The following is a 9,128-nucleotide window of genomic DNA, read 5'->3' on the forward strand; positions in this document are numbered from 1 at the left end:
CAGCCTTTTCTTCAGAGTCAAGGTATGTTTTTCTGGATGCCTCAGTTTGGACATTGTTATGTAACATAATAAATCCCCTTTATAAAAGTCAATCCATTTCTGGGATATTGCATTCTGGAAGCATTAGTAAATTAAAATACAAGTCAAGACCTGATTGAATATGGAAAATTATAGGTTTTTAAAAGTAAATACTCAGATATACCAGAAAGAAAAAAAGGAATGCTTATGTAATGATTCAGTATCATAAACATTTGTTAAATCCTAACTTCTCAGTTAAAATTTTTTTTTTTTTTACATGGGCAGGTACCGGAAATTGAACCCGGGTGCTCTGGCATGGCAGGCTAGCATTCTTGCCTGCTGAGCCACCGTGGCCCGCCCTACAAATATTTTTTAACAATTGTATTTAAATATATCAGCATTAATTAGAAGATGAACATCTAAAACTATGACACAGTTGCAGCAAAAATATTTTTTAAAACTCTATCAATAAATCTAATTTAAAATGTGGAAGAGAAATTAAAGAAGACTTAATTAAATGATAAGACATACCATATTAATGGGTTGAAAATCTCAATTTGTAAAGCTGTCAATTCTTCCCAAACTGGTTTATAGATTTACTGCAATCCCAATTAAAATTGCAGCAGATTTGTGTGTGTCGGTATCAATGAGAAACAGAGCATGTGTAAATTGAGAAGTTGATTTTAAAACTTATGGAACACTGTGTACCTGGTGCCTCCCCACGCAAAAAAAAAAAAACCTCATGGAATACATGGAGGCAAGAACTGACAAAACAAAGTTGGAAGATTAATATGATTTTATCAAGACTTATATTAAGTTACAGAAATTAAGACAATGTGATATTAATGCAGGGAACAATAAATAGTTCACTGAAATAGAATAGACAGTTCAGACACAGGCCCTAACATATCTGCACACTTTATGACAAAGGTAGCACAGAAAAGTAGTGGGCTAGATGACATCTTTATAAATGTTGCTGGGCCGATTGGATATTTATGTGAAAAGAATGAAATTTGACCCTTACCTCATTTCATTTACAAAAATCAACTCTAAAGGTAAAACACATGAAATTTCTAGAAAATAGTTTAGGAGAATATCATCATAAATTTGGGGTAGGCAAAAAATTCTCAATCCCAATGCAGAAAACTCTAAGCAAAAAAGAAAAACTAATAAACTGTACTGCCTTAAAATTACAACCTTCTTTCAATGCTTCACAATTAAGAGTGTGAAAAGCAAAACACAGAGCAGGGAAGTATATTTGTAACACATTTCACTGATACGTGAACCACACCAAAATCAATAAACCACTCCTACAGATTGGTAAAAAGACAGAAAACCACAAAAGGGGATTTCCAAATGTTCGGCAATCACAGGAAAAGTCTTTCAACTTCATCATTCATCAAAGATATGCAATTTATAAGTCTATAAAAGATCTAGACATATGCATCAGAATGGAAAAAAAGGAAGCCTGTCAGACCACCATTGTCAAGTGTTGACTGAGAGGCGGGCAATGGAGAGAAATGCTCAGCCACTCTGGGGGGCGGCAATTAGCACAGACACTTTGCAGGTGATAGAACTGCCTCTGCAAGCAGCAACTTGGAGCAACCCCACAAGCATGTTATTGAGCAAAAGAAGGCAGGCCCAAAAGAGTATTCAATCGTATGATTCCGTCTATGTAAAGTTCAAAACCCAGCAAAATTGCTTTATGCAGTTCAGAGTTGAGATAGTGGCTTTACTCAGGAAGGAGGGGATTTGTGCCTGGAAAATGGCATGTGGAGGTTTGGACCTGGCCGTCGCTGCTGTTTTTTCTTGATCAAGGTGGTGGTTTCTGGGGACAGCGCCCTTTGCCTTAATCCATCATACTGTACTCGTAAGATTTGTGCACATTTCTGTATGTACATTTACACTTCAGTAAAATGTTTTCTCCTTAAAGAAAAGGAAATTGTTGGGAGTACCAGAAGAGAGTAAAATTACTTCATGAAGTAATCTCTCTGAGTGTATGCTATTTATTAATATATACATAGCTCTTATTATGCTCTTGGATTGCATGTTGTGTTTAAGTGCCATACGTTTTCTTATAATTTATTATAGGCTAGAATAGAAGGGTTTACTCTTCGAGAAGACCAACACGAAAGAGCTGTGGTCTTTCTGTTTGTTGAGTTAGGAAACCAAACTATAAGAAACTATTTACTCTCCATATTAGAGTTAACAGGAAATTATTCTTACCCCTCTAACACCTGACCTTCCTCAGTTTCATCCCCATGGATGGCACCATCTCCATCTGGTATTTCCAGTAAGAACTCTGGGAGTTTTCTGTGAAGGTCTCCCTCTTCCTTTGCTGATGACAGCCAATCAATTTTGTGTTCTCATATTCTACTTCTCAAATTCATTCCTTTTCTCCATTCCCTATGTCCTTTCCAAAATCAGTTTTTATTGCTACAATATTGGTCCTTCCTCCAGTCCAGGCTTCTTTGATTAATTTCCTTTTAACCCATTAGCATCCAGATTGGTCGCTGACATCACTCCTTGGCTTAGCCCTTTTCTGCTCCTATTCCTGCAGGGTAGAATCAAAACTACTTAACTTGGTTTACAAGGCTCTTGGGCAACTTTCCTTTGGCAGCTATCCTGCCCCCAAACCCAGCTTGATCTCATTGCAAACCCTTTCTCAAATCTTTGGACTCTGCCCATCTTCCTCTGGAATATTCCTACCTAATCATTTCAAGAACCAAGTTAGGTGTCTCCCTAAAACCTTTCATAGGACACTCTCCATTTCCGTCACAGAACTTATCACGCGCCATTATAACCGAATATTTCTTTGTATTTCTCATAAAATTTTGAAACAGGGACCATGCTTGTCTGTTCTCTGCTGGGTGCCTGACTTGGCACGGTGCCTGGCACACAGTAGGCGCTTGATGACTATCTGTGAAATGAGTAGCTTCAGGGCGGGAAGAGGATGGTAAAGGGGAAATTTCCCTTTCTCCATGACACAGCTTCTATATGCTGAGAGCACGTCCGGGTCTTGGCAGCAAGGGAAGGTATATTTTCAGCTGGGAGCAGCTGTGTGACCTGGGAGCTACTGTCCTCCTATCCACTGTGCTTCCACACCTGTGTGATTTTTTTCCACATGTCAGTTTCCATCACACTGAGGCATTCCTCAGACCTTCTGAATCGGGTTGGCTGGCCTTTGCTCTGTCTTAAACTCAATTTAAAGAAATGGATCTATAGTTAGGATAATCTGCTACTAGATAGTGGTTGAAATTGTAGGTCATGCCAAGGGTTTGACTTAAGATGACTCGTCACATTTCCAACATGCTCAGTGTGCCAGTTATCAGCATATCACTTCTCAGCCCCAGAATCACCAGGTGGTACCTGCTCTGCACTAACGGGCAGAATGTTATGTATTTCTCCTTGACCGCAAATACGGCGTTAAGACTTCTTAGGAGAGGATGCTGCAGGGACGTTATAGGGGAAGGGGCCTCTTCTGCTGGCTGCGTTGATGGTCGGTGATGCAGGTATGACGTCTTCCAGGTGCTCCGCCCTGGCCACCTGCCTGTAACCTGTGGCCCCTGAAGGGCCTTGCAGCCATGGCCTGCTGAACGCCTTGTGTCAGTGGCTGGAGTCTTCATGGTAGGAGAAGCTGTTCATTGATGTGATGTCCCGGATTGTGAGATTTGCCCCAGGTTGCACTTGTTGCTTTACTACCTCAACCTCCACATCCAAGCCCAGGTCAGAAACTCTCTTCCCTTGCCCTCATGTGTCACATTCCATCCAATTTCAAAATGAGCCTTTCTGACTCCAGAAGGTCTCTTGATGTCCACAAGCTCCTCTACATCCAACCTGATTGTCCCTGCTCTGGTCCAGGACTTAGCCACCTCCAGCCTGGACTTCTGCAGGGGCTCATGGCCTCTCTGTGGTTCTGTGCCCCCCAGTTCCCCTTCCAGTGTCCCCCCCACCCCCACCTCACTGCAACCCAAATCAGCTGCAAAACCTCAGATCCAATCACGTCACTGCCAGACTCAGGAAATGGAATGCCTGCTGCAATGCCCGTGGGACCAAGCCTGAACTTGCTGAGTCTGCAGGCCAGCCCCGAGGCCCTGCCCAGCTCCGTCTCTGCAGCCCACATTTCGGCCTCACAGGCCCTTTGTCTTCTCAACTTCTGACCTCACATTTTTACTCATTTTCCCAGGTCCGGGAGTAGTTCTGGCTACACTCGCTTCCTCTCTCCTTTCAGTAAATTCTCTAAATCTTAGCTCATATATTTTCTCCTTTCTGAAACATTTTTTGTTTAGTATCCCCTTTTCCATGTGTCATTTCTTTCTCAGGGGTGGGGAAAAGGAATAGACATTTTTCATTAAAGAAGTTGTAGGTTTACACAAAAATCGTGCATAAAACACAGAGTTCTCATAGCCCATCCTATCTTATTATTAACACCTTGCATTAGTGTCATATATTTTTAACCATTTTTTAAAAGTATACAAGCATGTGGCATTTAGTATACTTCCCATATTGTGCAACCAGAGCATTTTCACCACCCTAAAAGGGAACCCAGTACTCATTAAGCAGTCACTCCGTGTTCCCAAATTTCCTTTTTTTTGGGGGGGGGGGGTGATTGTATGGTCTGGCAATCGGACCCAGGTCTCCCACATGGAAGGTGAGCATTCTACCCAAATAGTCTTTTGAAAGTTCTTTTTTAAAAAAATGTTTTTCCACAGGGTATTTTTTAAAACTTTTTTATTGTATTATATAACATTTATACAAAGCAAAGAAATTAAAAAGCAATAGTTTCGAAGCACCCTTCAACAAATAGTTAATGTCAGATCCCAGAATTTGTCATGGGCTACCATACCATCATCTGAGATTTTCCCTTCTAGCTGCTCCAGAATATAGGAGGCTAGAAGGCTTAAATACTTTTTAATCACCGCAATTGACACTCTTTCTTTCTTTTTCATGAAAAAATAATATATATACAAAAAAGCAATAAATTTCAAAGCACAGCACCACAATTAGTTATAGAACATATTTCAGAGTTTGACATGGGTTACAATTCCACAGTTTTAGGTTTTTACTTCTAACTGTTCCAAGATACTGGAGAGTAAAACAGATATCAATTTTATGATTCAGCAATCATATTCATTTGTTAAATCCTATCTTCTCTGTATAATTTCACCATCACTTTGATCTTTCTATCCCTCTCTTTTAGAGTGTTTGGGCTATTGTCATTCTAACTTTTTCATGTTGGAAGGGTCTGTCGCTATTATGAGGTAGGGAGATAAAACTATCTGATATTCTGGAGAGACCGGGCCATCTCAGTTTCAGGACTTTTCGGGACCAGGGACCCATCCGGAGGTTGTATGTTTCTGGAAAGTTACTCTAGTGCATGGAAACTTTGGAGAATCTTATATGCTGCCCTAGGTGTTCCTTGGATTGGTTGAAATGGTTTTGGTTAGGGTTTGGCAAGTTATGATCAGTAACAATGTCTAACTGAAACTTGCATAAGAGCAACCTCCAGAGTAGCCTCTTGACTCTATTTGAATTTTCTCTGCCACTGATACTTTATTAGTTACACTTCTTTTCCCCCTTTTGGTCAGGATGGAATTATTGATCCCATGGTGCCAGGGCTGGACTCATCCCTGGGAGTCATTTCCCATGCTGCCAGGCAGACTTTCACCCCTGGATGTCATGTCCCATGTAGGGGGACGGGCAATGATTTCACTTTCAGAGTTGGGCTTAGAGAGAGTGAGGCCACATCTGAGCAACAAAAGAGGTTCTCCAGATTTCATGTTCTTTAGGATTGGCTAGAATGGGTTTGGTTGGGGTTTGGCAAGTTATGATAATAGCAACATCTAACTAAAGATTGCATAAGAGTGACCTCCAGAGTAGCCTCTGATTCTATTTGAATTCTTTCTGCCACTGATACTTTATTAGTTACACTCTTTTTTTCCTTTTGGTCAGAATGCAATTACTGATCCCATGGTGTCAGTGCCAGACTCATCCCTGAGAGTCTTCTCCCATGTCACCAGGCAGACTTTCACCCCTGGATGTCATGTCCCACGTAGCAGGGAGGGTAATGATTTCAGTTGCAGAGTTGGGTTTGGAGAGAGTGAAGCCACACTGAAAAAACAAAAGAGGTCCTCCAGAAGTAATTCCTAGGCATGCCTATAGGTAGGCTTAAGCCCCTCTGCTACACACATAAGCTTTCCAAGGGTAAACCTCAAGGTCAAGAGCTTCTAGGCCAGTGTTTTTTCTACTCCACAATTTTAAAGTGATGCATACTGAACACTTCATGGATAAAAGTTCTTCTGTCTCTCTCTTTACCCATGGTGGTCCTTTTGTGTCAAATCCATGACTGTATTTTATGCACAGTTGTCCAAAGGTAGCTCTTAATCATGGTTCCCAAAACAGTTTAATGGAAAGAGGTTTGGACATTGGAGCCTAGACATTCAGTGGCCAAACACTCAGCCTGTGACTCAATTTCCTTGACTTTGCACCACCTTCTTCACTGGTGCATCATGAGGTCTAAACAAGACACCTGAAAAAACATTATGGCAAACAAAACAAAATTATATACCATAAATGCACCATTGTGGAAACATATACTTCTTTTAAAGTAAAGGGCTTGCTTCCAGGTTATTCTGCATAACTAATAATTGTTGGAAGTATGGAGCTATGAGCTCTGCCCTTGTAGCCTTAACTCATTCAATTGTCATGACCTGCAAATGAAACAGATGACATTAATCACAGTTGACAGGTTAGGAAGTGAGGTCCTGGATATGGGGTAATTGCTCACAGCTGGGAAGTCCAGAGCTGGGAGCCAATGCTGCAGTGACCCAGAGTCCTTGCTGTTTTCTCTATTTGTGCTATTGGCATGGAATAGGCTCAGCACAAACCAAGTAATACATGTTGTTCTAGTTTGCAAGTTGCCAGAATGTGATCTACCAGAAACAGAACAGCTTTTAAAAAGGGGGATTTATTAAGTTGCGAGTTTATAGTTCTAAAGCCATGAAAATGTCCAAATTAAGGGACCAACAAGAGGTTACCTTCATTCAAAAAAAAGCCGATGAAGTTAAGGGTTTTTCTTTCAGCTGGAGGGGCACATGGTGAAGTCTGCAAGCTTTCTCTCTTGGCTTCTTGTTTCCTGAAGCTCCCCTGGGGGCATTTTCCTTCTTCATCTCCAAAGGGCTCTGGCTGTGTGGGCTCTCATGGCTCTTTCCTAAAATAGTTCCTTCTTGAAGGGCTCCCCTAAGCAACCCCACATTGAGTGGGTAGAGATACAGCTTCATGGAAACCATCTAATCAAAAGTTACCACCCACAATTGGGTGGGTCACATCTCCATGGATAATCAAAAAGATCCCATCCAGCAATATTGAATGAGGATTAAAGTACATGGCTTTTCTGGGGTTCCCCACACGATTCAAACCGGCACACATGTGAAGTGCTTAAGCAGTGCTAGGTATGATGTGGGCGTTTGATGGCTCTTTTCTTACTAACCTTTCCATTTATGAGAAAACTTCTAAGCTATGTTGAAGATTTGGGTACAACTCAACTGATAACAAAATATGCCTCACCTCAGATTCGTTCACAAAACCACCGCGGATTTCAAGGCATCAAATTAAGTGGATCTCTTTGTAATCCTACAACTGCACTAATATGTATATTTTTAAATATATGGCTCTCATTGCAGACTGGTGAAGGGCACAGTAGCTGGAATCACAGTACATCCTTAGGGTTTTACGAGGTGGGAGACTTTTCTCCTTGACTTCTAAGAAAGTCACTGGAAACCTGTGCTCAATCAGCAAAGCACTTCTTGTTGGGGAAATTGAGAGTTTTCACTTCACTTACCACCTAAATGGTGTTTCTTTTAGTCCCACACACTTTTTTTTCTTTCTTCCCTGTAAATGCCCATTGCTCAATGAGACAATAACTCTGCCTGAGTGTGAGCATTTTATTTTGACTACATCGGATGTGAAGTACAACAAAAATATTTTATTTTAGTTTATTTCCGTTTATTTCCTCTTACCACCTGCATGCACAATGCGCTTACAATGACATTATTTTCTTTTATTAGTCTCCTGCCTCTTACTGTTTTGTTTTCCTTATTTTCTTCCATTCTTCAAAGTAGAAGAAGCTAGCAAGATATGGGAGGGTGTCCTGAGACTGTTGTTCTGAAATCCTTCCTCCCCGTGAAACACCTTGATTATTTCTCTTCACCCTTTTCTACAATTAAGTTTCATTTCCACCCCAGGGACTGGGCAGCAGCCTTCTCCAGGAGTCAGTTTCCTGACACGGCACAACCTCGCGTCACCTCAGGAAGACAGCTACAGCTGTCTTTAAGCTTTTCTAATCACAACCTGCAAATGGCAAATCCAAATACTATCAATACTTTTTGTTTTTCGAAAACAGGCCCAGTGGCAAAGCAGATAGAATCTCAAGGTCTTTGAATCTTGACACCTTTGTTTGATTCCATCTTTGTTTTAATACCATGGATGAGAGGGAAAATTTGTCTATTTTGCAAAAATGGTTCTTATCTGAAGAGTTGAGCTTTGAAAAAATGGTTTAAAAAGACGGTGGAAAATTACAAGTCATGGTTAGGAGTTTGTAATTAATGTTTGGGATCATATGGGCGTATTGGTGATATTGAATGAGGTTAATCCACCAACTCCCAGACACTCCTCCACCTCATTCCCAGCCCAAAAAAGCCAAATGAAACCTTAGGGGATGAGGGTGAGGTTGCCTCCTAGCCTGAGCAATGCATTTCGATAATGCAACAGGTGGCACGTGTGAGAGGAGAGCACTCACCACGCATTCCCTGGAAGTCACTTGCCCTCTCTGCCCCCTGAAAAACTTGGTCCTGCTGCTCAAACAAAGCAACTTCTGGGCACTTGTGAATGTCAGGTATCTGCTGTGCAGGGCAGTTCCCTTCCGGAGTGCGGAGGAGAGAAACCTTCCAGGGGAGAATCTTCCACAGGGAGAGCAGGCAGACAGAGCAGGGAGAGGGAAAGGTAAGACTCTGGAAACACTGAGTGGGGAGGGAAGGCTGGGTATCACACGGAGAACTCAAAGTCTTGGTACCGCTGCTTAGGTGGAGCAAGTATTGCCAGGGACATAGCCA

Source organism: Tamandua tetradactyla, chromosome 17, assembly GCF_023851605.1.
Source record: "Tamandua tetradactyla isolate mTamTet1 chromosome 17, mTamTet1.pri, whole genome shotgun sequence".
NCBI lineage: Eukaryota > Metazoa > Chordata > Mammalia > Pilosa > Myrmecophagidae > Tamandua > Tamandua tetradactyla.